The 12,229-nt window shown below is 43.1% G+C and overlaps 1 pseudogene; it reads left to right on the top strand.

Annotated features, from left to right (window-relative positions):
* The first annotated feature begins 1,731 nt into the window (after positions 1-1,731).
* LOC149280609 (germinal-center associated nuclear protein pseudogene) lies at positions 1,732-3,924 on the top strand (annotated as a pseudogene).
* Positions 3,925-12,229: the final 8,305 nt, after the last annotated feature.

Here is a 12,229-nt window from a genome sequence, read left to right as displayed (position 1 = left end):
ATTCACCATGCAAGTCAATGGAACCCAGCTTTCTAATCACAGTGTGATTAGTAAAAATAAATTAAAAAATAAAATTAATAATAATTAGAAAAAAAATAGTAAAAAACTAGTAAAATGTAAAAATCATTTCCCACTGATGTCACTATCAGGGGAACCTCCAAGTTGAAAAAAAATTGTAAATTTTTTTTTTTAAAAAGACAAAAGTATATATATATAAAAAATATATTTTTGTGAGCAAGTCCTAAAATTAGCAATTCTCGCATGGAAAGAGTTAAAATACTGGCATATTAAATGCCCATGGGGTGTCTACTTTTAAAAAAGGTATGATTTGATGGGGTAAATTGAATTGGCCAGGTTCAACAACGTCCCAATTAACACCGGGGGAAGGATGGCCACACACCTAATTTCCAATTAGAAAAATGCACACGTACCAAATGTGGCCTTTTAGTTCCCACAAAAATGACAAACCCATGCATGTGGGGTACCACTGTACTCAGGAGATGTTGCTGAACACATTATGGGGTGTCGTGTGACAGCGGCATATACCAGGAGCTGTAAATTCATGGGAAAAATACACACACAAAAATACTACTGCAAACTTTGAAAACATGCTGGTGGTAAAATGTGTGCATGCAAAGAGTTAAAATACCAGCATTTAAAATACCCTGTGGTGTCTAGTTTTGAAAAATATATGGTTTTGTTGGGCACACTGAAATGGCCCGGCTCAAAGATGTACCAAATAGGGCATGGGCAGTGGATCCCCAAATGCCAAAGTTCAACATTGAAAAATGCGCATGCCCCAAATGTGGCCCTTTTGCCCCCAAACGGCCAGGCAAAATCATTCATGTGAGGTATCGCTGTACTCAGGAGATGTTGCTGAACACATATTGGGGTGTTTTGTGATAGTGACATAAACGAGAACCTTTTAATTCATACCTGAAGTAAAATGTGTGTGACAAAACAAATGCAAAAAAATGACTACCACAAAGTTTGACAAAAACTGGTGGTAGATATGGTGCATGGAAAGAGTTAAAATACTAGCATTTGGAATACCCTGGGCTGTCTAGTTTTCAAAAATATATGATTTGATGGGGTAAATTGCATTGGCCGGGTTCAAAGATACCCGAAATGGCACATGGGGGGAAGAATTACCAGATTTGGAAAAAATGGCTTTGAAATAGCAAAACGCTACCTGTACTTATTGCCCCATAATGGGTAGAAAAAAGCAAAAAAACATAAAAACATTGGGTATTTCTAAACTCAGGACAAATAGTAGAATCCATTTAGCAGGTTTTTTCATTACCTTTTATAGATGAGTAAAAGATTTTTCAACTAAAAGTTAGAAACAGTCATTTTTTTCTAAATTTTTCACCATATTTTATACTTTTTTTAGTAGTAAATAATATGATACAATCAAAACAATGTCATCTAAAGAAAGCCCTTCTTGTCCTGAAAAAAACAATATCTAATGTGTGTGGGTTCAGTAAACGGGAAAGAAGAAAATTACAGCTAAACACAAGCAGCGCAGAAATGTTAAAAAGGCCATTGTCACGAAGGGTACAAAAAGTAAAATCAGCCTTTGTCACGAAGGGGTTAAAGTGTCTCTTTGTTCAGTAGTAATATGATGTATTTCTGTTCTGGCTAAATAGTCAGTTATCTCTTTCTCCGAATGTGTTATTGGAAGATTATAAAGTTCCCAGTCTTTTTAAAAAGGAATCTGCGTCATCTAAGATGACAAGTCAACAAGAAAATAGGGAGGAAAGTGAGATGACCACAGTCTCTTTGCAGTCTTATGGGCTCAGATTTTTGTCTCAAGAGCCAACTGCAAGCAGTGGTTCCAAGGGATCGCCTCACAAGAAATCTCGTCACTGTTCAGTTTGATACCGAGAGCACCGATTCCCCAGGCCCTTCTTACGATACTACAGGATCATCGCTGCCACCTTCACTTTCACATCTTGTGGGTATTGTGGCAGAAAGCTTAGAGGAAAAATATTGGGTGCTGGACCAAAGGGACAGGATCTTGAGGCAAGCCCGGGTAAAGTGTTTGTTTGTGGGCACTTTTGTCCAGAGAGAGAACGATACATGAGGGATGCTCTCAACCAACTTAGCTCCTTTGAGTTTTTTCCAGGAACTGATAAGTTGGAGCATGCAGCTGCCATCAAGGAGTATAGTCGTTCCTCTGCTGATCAAGAGGAACCGCTTCCTCATGAATAACGCCCGGCTCCTGTACTAAATATGACAATTACCTTGTAACTCAGATCATGGACCTTGGGGAAGATAATTATCGGAAACGGTATGATTTTGTGTGGAACCGCACACGTGGGATTAGAAAGGATATAACACAACAACATTTGTGCAACCTTGTGACTGTGTCGCTGATGGAGTGCATGCGTTTCGACATACACTGCGCCCACCAGATGTGTGAGGAGCCCATGTCCTCGTTTGATGCAAAGATCAACAATGAGAACATGACAAAATTCCTGCAGAGCTTAAAAGAGATGTATCAGGATCTTCAAAGTCGAGGCGTGTTCTGCCCCAATGAGCCAGAGTTCAGGGGCTATAGTGTCTGTCTCCCTTGTTCAGGTTGAGCAATTCTCAGAGAGATCCCAACAGTTTCATCCTTTTATCCGCAACTCTGCTGAAGTGAAATTTGCAGTACAAGTATTTTCAGCCCTGAACTTCACAAACTCCAGGTTCTTCAAGCTGGTTCGGTCTGCATCTTATCTAAACAGTTGCATATTGCACTGTTACTTTAACCAGATTCGAAGACATGCTGTACGGAGCCTCAATGTTGCTTACACTGCCAGCATCCAGAGAACCATATTATTTCCTCTGGATACCGTGGTTCATCAGCTGCTCTTCCATGATGTAAATGACACAGCACAATTTCTCAATTCCTATGGCCTTAGCGTGTTTGGGAATGTTGAGCTGAATCGTGCAGTATTCACTGAGCCAGATGTTCCTCCTAGCCCTAAGAAGTGCTTATTTATCAGCCAAAAGCACCAGGTTTCCGTGGGGGAAATAGTGAATGGTGCACCGCTCCCTCTCTTTACCCTTCACCATCCCGTGTGCAGCTTTGACCTTCAAAACAAGTTTACAGGTGGAATTAGCATTATGGACCCTGGAACCAGAGAAAACCAAGAGACACCTGGTGACCCTGAGCCAGCGAACCGAGGTATTGTGCCTGAAGAGCTCACTATGAAACCCTTGGTAGCTCTTTTACCATCTACTGTAGAGTCTGCATCTGTTGTTATACAGACTGCTTTCCAGACGGTATTTCCGCCAGCGTGAGCACAAAGCCCTCCTAAGGTTCTTTACAGCGAGCAGGATATTGCTGCTGTCATGGGAGAACTTGTTGAAGACACATTGAAAGAGCTAGTTGAAGGTCTCTGCGAAGCGGGAGCTGCCTACATCGCTTTTGCTGCTGGAGACACCCTCCTTACAGAAGTGATCTCCGAATTTTCAGTGAACATTGCAAAAGAACTAGTTCAAGCTGAGACAGAGAGTAAAATGAAAAATTCAGACAAGCAGAGGATGCCAGAAAGACGTTGGGTGAGAGGGTTTCCAGCCGCTCCTGGTACTGCAGGCCACAGAAACACAATTAAGGTGTTACTACCCAGTGCACCTTTTCCACCTGATGATCAGAACCTGGCTAAAGGTTTTCTTGACATGGGACATGCAGGAAAACTAAGTGTGTCTTTCACCAGGCTTCAGCAGCTACAGGAGCAGATGTTCCATAAAATGAAGGTTCAGCATTTTGTACAAGAGCTTCTTTGTGATTCTGCATGGACCCCTTTAGAACTGCCTCCTTTGCTTGTTGAGAACCTTCGTGCATTGAAGAACTATTTTTTGGGAAAATGGTTGTTATTTTGCCTAAAAATTATGAACCCAATGACCCTACCAGCATCCTCTGTGAGTGGTTAAAGGTGAAGTTCTACAGAATGGATTCAAGACATTCCTTGGGATAACTTAATTTTCCTTTCTATTAACCACCGACTAAGAGACTGGGATTCACCCGCAATAATAAACTCTTCAGGCTCATTTACGCCTCCCAAGACATGGGAGAACGTTCGTCTTGACACTCACAAGGAAGCGCTGTGGACCCAGTGATAGCGGTTTTCCTACCGGAAGACAGCATTCCTCAAAGACGGACAATGCTGTGAGAACCCTTCATTTTATTTCTGAACAAAACATGGATGAAGGGACACAAAATAAAGTGACAAATATCATCAGTGCTCTTCCACAGCTGAAACAATCTATATTGGCTGAGAAGGAAGAAAACCGAAGGTTCGAAGAGAGGTTGCAACATTTTATTGAAGAGGAACAGCTGGATGAGTAATTCCCTGCCTTTATACCTCCCTAATGCTCTGCTGAAATCCATAAACATTCTACCAAACCCAAGTGATGGAAACCAATCCAGTACATCGCCAATATCTTTAGGAGCAGTTAGTGCTCGACTACCGTCTATTTTTATTATTCTATTGTTTACTCTGTTTTTTAAGTTTATTAGTGAGGATTTAATCTATTCTATTTCTTCTCGCATAGAATTAGATTTTTAATATTTCCATATTTTTAGTTATTTTTTTCAATTAATCTCTGATTAATCTGATCTTGTATATCCTTTTATTTTGTGCTCTAGAGTTGGCGATGGTGCCATTATATTTTCTCTGACTGTTTTACTTAGTTGGCAATAGAGTTCTGATATATTTTTCCCCTGAGCTCTTCTTTGATAGGCGTTAATTTTAATAAGATGTCCTCTCATCACAGCTTTAAACGTGCACCAATTGTTTCTAGTAGAGGTGTCTATTGAAACGTTTTCTTTAAAGTAATTAGTTATAATATTGGAAAGATCAGTTTTTTTTTTCTTTTGGAATTTTCAAGATGTCGTTAATTCTCCAAGTAGTTCTTGTCTTAAGCGATTGGTTATCTTTTAGTACCAGACAGACAATATTATGATCAGACCATGTATTAGCTTTTATGTAGATTTTTTTATACTTTATGGAGAAGACCTACATCTCCCCATATCATATCTATCCTGGAATAGGAAAAATGGACTTGTGAAAGGTGGGTAAAGGCTATCTCTTGTGGGTTAAAAGTACGCCAGTTATCAAAAAGATTATTATAATTTAAGGTCCTATTTAAAACTTTAGCTTGTTTTAGTATTCCAGTATGTAAAGTATTTCCCTTAGTTAATTTTTTGTCCATAGCAACAATCTGCCTATCTTAATGTCTTCCACTTCTCCTAAAATTCTGTTTAATAAAGTGACAGGTGAGATGTTTGGGAGGTAGATATTAATAAGTGTGTATTTTTTATTATTGATTTCACAAATCAGAATTATATATCTACCGTCTGAGTCTATTACTTGGTGGTCTAATTTAAGTTGTATCTTTTTAGAGAATATAGCTACACCCTTTTTTCTTTTTGGTCTTATCTGAAGAATGAAACATTATGGGAAATAAGTTATCAAATTTGGCTATTTTCTCTGATTGTTTCCAGTGTGTTTCTTGTAGGAAAGAAATATCTTTTTCCTTACATAAATAATTATACATTGGTGATCTTTTGGCAGAAGTGTTTATCCCTTGTGCATTCACTGAAATAAATTTAACAATAATTTCCGCTGTGTTTTGCCCAAACCATATCCCGCGCCATGAAAAAAACATATAATGACAAGGTCACATTTTTTAGTGACCAATGTACCTCTCCCTCAGGTTAGGTAGACTTTGATAACCCTTCTCAGTCATCTTTCGCACTCTAGTACGAAACTTATGTCCTATCCAGACATAAGGCAGGAGGCTTTCTCCCGTCGTGAGGGTAGACCACTATTGGGGTATCCGGCGGGGGGGGTGTGAAATCTAGTACTATTTCTTTTAACGTATGTATAAACCTCCATGTGTTACTTGAACTCATGGGTACTAAAATACTAATTATATTTTCCTTATTGTCTCCCCTAAAGTCCTACAATTATAATAAATGTTATTATGATGGGAAGTCCTATTTACCGGTGATATTTCTTTTAACCTATAAATAATCCTATGTGCATTACTTAGTTGGGTGTATACAGAAACTACAGTTGGTAATATTTCCTTTATATATTTTCCCCTATTTATCTTATAACTATAGAATTTCTTAGCGGCTGAGTGTGATTATAATGAAAACTCCTATTTTCCAGTGATATTTCTTTTGCTTATAAGTGATCCTCTATATAAAAAATATATATATAATTTGCCTAATATCATTTCGTTTTACGTGTATATAATCATCCGTGTGTTTCTTAGGCACTAGCATGCTAAAGTATATTTCCCATTATTTTCCCCCCTGTGGATCATACACTCTATAACTGTATCTTGGAAAGTGAATATTATTATGGTAAAAACTTTTTTCCAGTGATATTCCTTTTTACATGAAATAATCCTATGTGTGATGCTTAACTAGATGTATACCATACTTACAATTACTAGTGCTATTACTTTTAATGTGTATATATTCTTCCATATAATTCTTAGACATGTACCAACCAAAGAGTTTAAAATTTCTCCCCTATGCATCATATAATTATTGAATATCTTAGCAGGTACATATAATTGTAGGGAAAGCTCCTATTGTTCCAATGGCATTACTTTTTCCTAAACTAAAACTCTATAAGGAAAACATTTATATATAACCACAGAAAAGAGACGAAAGGGTCAGCCGGGGCGTGTTTTTAAGTAGAGCTCTACCAAGGAAATGACATCAGGAGGCGGCAGGTACTTGCCATTTGTGTGAGGGGCAAACGAATAGGATTAGCGGAACGGAGAACCAAAGACCCAGAGAGGGTCCATTCGGTCTGAGGTGTGCCATGACCGACGTACCAGGTAGGCCTATAGAGGGCCACCCCGTAAATAGAAATGAAAGAAAGGATAGAGGAGAAAAGAGGAAATAAAAGGAAGGAAATTAAAAGGGGGGGGCAAGGGAGGGCAACGTTAGGAGCTGTAACGTAGCTGTGGAAGGGAGAGGCGTTGGTTAAATAACCATAGCCCCTCCCACAACTACAGGCTAATATACATCAGCCTTCACATTTGTGTGAGGGGCAAATGAATAGGATTAGCGGAACGGAGAACCAAAGACCCAGAGAGGGTCCATTCGGTCTGAGGTGTGCCATGACCGACGTACCAGGTAGGCCTATAGAGGGCAAAAAGAAGAAGACAAAGTTAGTCGTACCATAACATGACAATATGAATGACCAAGCTTATAGAGCGAGTGACGTGAAGGCATTACGCATTCCCGAGATTGGTTGTGAGATATAAAGAAGGAAACACGAGGAGTTCCATCTGCCTAGCTTTTAATCACCTGGGCTGGAACTTATACCTGGTACGTAATAACCTAACATATCTGGTAAACATGACTGACAACAACGGCTCCCTGGGGAAGGGCAAAAGAAGACTGGCTTTCGGTTTCCCAGTCAAAAAACAACAAGAAGGCTCCCAGGACTGCAACTGGGCACCAAACTGAGTCGGTAAGAAAAAACGTAATTCGTGTACTTGGCCGGACCGATTCGTTTTCGTATGACCGAGGGACAGAACGAAATGATCAGCACCAGAACACAAGTCCGAGACTTCAGAGATGTCGAAGAATAAAGCGTAATGGCCAGTACCTTCGGTCGCATGAACCAACGAAGGCTGACTTACCGTCCCAGTAAAATAAGGACTGCAACTGGGCTCCCGGGGACATTGGTAGGAAGAAACAGTATACTCGGACCGGATTAATTCGTTTCGTATGACTGAGTGACAGCTCGTAATGATCAGAAGAACCGAAGCTGAATTAAGTACCGTAGCCAGCTCACCAAGCTGCCTGTATCCGAAAAAATTACATGGAAGCTTAAGCACTATACATGTACCAGGACTAAACAGGATGTCCATTAACATTAGCGAAGCTCTTATTCGCCATCCATTGGTGAATTACCGGGGGACTTCACTGGCTTGACCTTGCAGACCTCTAATACGTTATATCCGGGTGAGAAGAAACCAGAGAGGTTCTTTAGAACTACAATATTGATCTTCTGTTAGGAAAAGCTTCATCGCTAAGTGAAAAGGCTTAACCGTGCTCACCGTGAACTAATAGCGGATACGGTCAGATTGTCAGCTCTGAGGGACAGTTTGCGTATAATCGTCAATGTGTGAATATGAGTGGATGATGACAGCCGCTGAGCGAGACCAGAAGGCTCACACTGGATCCTTTCTCTAAACGTCCCACTCACTGGAGCTAGAGCCTGAGAAGCAGACATGTAACGGACTCATGGACATGGAGCCTGAGAAGCAGACACGTAACGGACTCATGGACATGGAGCCTGCTTTTTTACACAAGCAGACACGTAACGGACTCACGGACGCGGAGAAGCAGAGACGTAAACGGACTCACGGACGCGGAGAAGCAGACACGTAACGGACTCACGGACGCGGAGAAGCAGACACGTAACGGACTCACGGACGCGGAGAAGCAGACACGTAACGGACTCACGGACGCGGAGAAGCAGACACGTAACGGACTCACGGACGCGGAGAAGCAGACACGTAACGGACTCACGGACGCGGAGAAGCAGACACGTAACGGACGCGGAGAAGCAGACACGTACCGGACTCACGGACGCGGAGAAGCAGACACGTAACGGACTCACGGACGCGGAGAGGCAGACACGTACCGGACTCACGGACGCGGAGAAGCAGACACGTAACGGACCCACGAAGGCGGAGAAGCAGACGCGTAACGGACTCACGGACGCGGAGAAGCAGACACGTAACGGACTCACGGACGTGGAGCCTGAGAAGCAGCCATGTAACGGACTCACGGACGTGGAGCCTGAGAAGCAGCCATGTAACGGACTCGCAGACGTGGAGCCTGAGAAGCAGCCATGTAACGGACTCGCAGACGTGGAGCCTGAGAAGCAGCCATGTAACAGATTCACGGACATGGAGAGACAACCATGATCTTACCCCCCCCCCCATTGACTCTTGCCTGAATACCCACAGCGGCGCATTTAAAGGGAAACTCATCAGCCGGAATAAGGGAAACTATGCTAAAGCTCGTATGGGAAATAAGGGGCAGGGAGCTTCTTGAGGTACAGCCATAATACCTGTAAAGGAACCACTTGCTAAACCCTAATCTGGAATTACGGGGAGGGATGAAAAACAGCAGCTTCTCTTAAAACCGGATTCCACACTTAATAGGAGATAGACATTGCTTGAGAAATAATGCCCCAGGGCACATCGCTTTGGTAGGGCCCAATGGCATCCGTGCAAATATGACGTAGCATGAATAGACTAACATGGCAACCAGTGGTGGCAGGGCCTGCAGGAGAGGAAGGGGGCAGGCCTGCCGGTGCAAGATGGGCTTCCAAAATTGGCTAATCTCTCGTAAATTAAGGAGACCGATGCCACCCACTAGTGAGGTGAGCATGTCCCTCATTGCGCCCTGTCCACAAAACTAGATTGTGGCGGGCTGGATCTATGAGGAGCAGACGGGACAAGCAAACGGTGGGTAGAAAAATTCCGCTATGCTGGCCGAGGCAGAGAAAGGAATGCATCACCTTGTTAATACAGCCGTCGATTTAGCAACAGACTGAGCATGGAGGGAATGTGAGGCGGCAAAGTCTGACCCAGGAGCGTGTGAACAGGGAATGGAGGACCTCTCTTCTTGATCGGATAGGAATCACAAGTCTATGCAACGGAACCTGGACATATGCCCCGGACCTAAATCTGAACTAACTGAATATCTAACCGAGCTCCGCGCTGGAGCGGGATGAAACGTAGAGGGAGGCCTAATTAACTAACAGAGAGGCACGAAAACTAGCTCGTGGGACGTAACCTCCAAGCGAGGAGGGGAGATTGCTTCGGGGTGGGGCGGGGGGGGGCCAACTGCCTAGTTCAAGGAGGCAGTCTATCTAAGCGGGGACGTAACGAGGTCTCGAGAATATTGCCTCCTATCTGACTCACTAAACCTGACACTCTACGGTTAGCAACCCCCTGGAACATCTGTTTCTTCCAATTATTGGAAAAGGGGCCCGGTTGTAATGACTGGAACCGACCTGCCGGTAATCTAATTATAGGAATGGGAAACCAGACTGTGAGATAAAACAGAGTACCTCAATAATAACGTGAGCTGTAATCGTGTAAAGCAACGTGAAGAAAAAATTTTGAGCGGGACGGTTGATACGTGGAACCGCCTCCCAGCAGAAGACAACCATGAATACTTGAATTAGCAACAAGAGGCAAATAGCAGTACGTAAGGTGGCAGTCCGCTCAGGGCCAAGCTGTAATCGTGTACAGTAACGTAAAGAAAAATCCGAGTTAAAAAAGAACTTATCTCAAAGCAGTCTTCGTTTGAGCTTTTCCACAATCAGTTGTCTGGTTTCTTGGTTTGTGCATTCGAATGATAAATGATGTAAACCTTCCCTTTGCACCCGCTTGTTTCCAGAAGATCTAGTGTATCTGCGTCACGGCAACAATGCTCACAAAATACAAAATCAGCCCGACAGTTCTCCGTAGGGCACCAGCGTCTGGAGACCACAATGGGAGTAGGAGTAGCACGGGAGTAGTGGGAGATACAGGAGTCGCGGGAAAAGAGGCAGCGGCAGTGAGACAACAACGGCTATCGCGGTAAGCACGGTGAACACGGAAAGCACCGACAAATGCTCAGATCGGAGTCGTTCCAATTAGTGGTTTAGGGAATCGGCCATGCCGTTACTCGCCAGTGTTTCCCAAAGCGGGCATCTCCTCACGACGGGCGCCTATAAAAATGAAGTCTTTCCTTTTGCCTTTCCTTCAGCACACTCGGCATTCCTTTTGGGGGTTTCTCTTTGTGGTTGTTCGGGATTTTATAAATGAAGTGGGCTTCGGTAGTCCTTCCCACTCCTGGAACTGCCGAATGGCCAGATGCACCAGAAGAGATCGACTGGAGTTGAAATTGCAGAAATGTTTTTGCTATGGGGTGTGACTTTAAAAATGGCTCATGTAGATTGCTACCTTTTTTGTATCATGCCTTACACTTCCTCATGATGAGGTATGGCTGTAGCAGCTGGCACACCAGGTCAACACCTTCAATGTGCTTATTATAGGCCCCGATGTATGCTGGCTTCAAAGTAACCCCAGCGCTGACAGGGACGGGCATAGTGCTCTCGTCATTGATGGTGCTGAGCACACGCATCCTTCCTGTCTCTAAACTTAAGTGCCAGAAGCTCCTCCTGGTGCTGCATGGAGTATTCCCCCCTTTTTTTCAACTGGGTCTGGGCTAACTGTGCAGAGAACACCTTGCGGTTACACCTTATAGCACCGCAGGCGACTGTCTCGGCGTAGTAAGGCAGTTGGAACACAGAGAGCCTGGTGTAAAAATTATCAAGGTCTAGATGGGTAACCTTTGTTCATCAGGAAAGTAAGGTCCCACACAATTTTAGCACTGGTTCAGATGTTCCGGGCAACCAGGAGGGTCAAGATAGCAGTCCTTTCTCTGAGACCCGGAATGCCTGAACTCTTGTTTGTAGAACTTCATGCCATATCGAGCGGTTTGAATGTCAGTCTCCTCACCTTCAATGACCAAATTCTGCTTGGGGTATACACCTCATCAAACCTGCCCTGAAGGTGTTAGAAGGGGACGTACCTTTATATAGCCTATCATACTGAGGGTCTTCTTTTGGGTGGCACTGACTATTATTGCAGAAAACGCAACAGCATTTCGTAACATAACCCGGGCATTGTATAGGGGAATATGGGGGTAGACATAACAATGTGTTTGCTCCAGTAGGAGGGCACAGTGGGTCTCTTGATTATGCCCATAGGGGTCCAAAATCGGCAGAGCTCCATGGCATCCGTTGGATATTGTGCTGCATAAATGTTAGTCTGGGAGGCTATCACAGTCAGTATCTTTTCTCAAGAAAGAGGTCCAGATATAGGACTAGGGTAAAACCTGCCACATCCACCTTCTGTCATACAAACGCCACTAGGGGGGGCGCTCGTGTATACTGTTTGGATTATATGTGAAACAGAAAAAAAGGAAACATTCATACAGTAGATGTAAAGGTAAATATTTCGCAATCGATAAGTTCCAAATTTTACACTCACAAGGTGTATGAGTTGGTCTAAGTTCAGTCAAAACAAGCCTCGGAATCTGTGAGTAGAGTGTATGTAAGAAAACACAAACATAAATACCCAATGGTATAGTAACGTTTCGAATTCGGGAACGCAGAGGTGGGGATGCATTTAC

This window comes from Sceloporus occidentalis, unplaced genomic scaffold (genome assembly GCF_023333645.1).
Source record: "Sceloporus occidentalis isolate IW3139 unplaced genomic scaffold, rSceOcc1.0.p SCAF_151, whole genome shotgun sequence".
Taxonomy (NCBI): Eukaryota; Metazoa; Chordata; class Lepidosauria; order Squamata; family Phrynosomatidae; genus Sceloporus; species Sceloporus occidentalis.
Note: the sequence above shows the minus strand (reverse complement) of the source record. Positions and strands in the feature narration are given on the sequence as shown.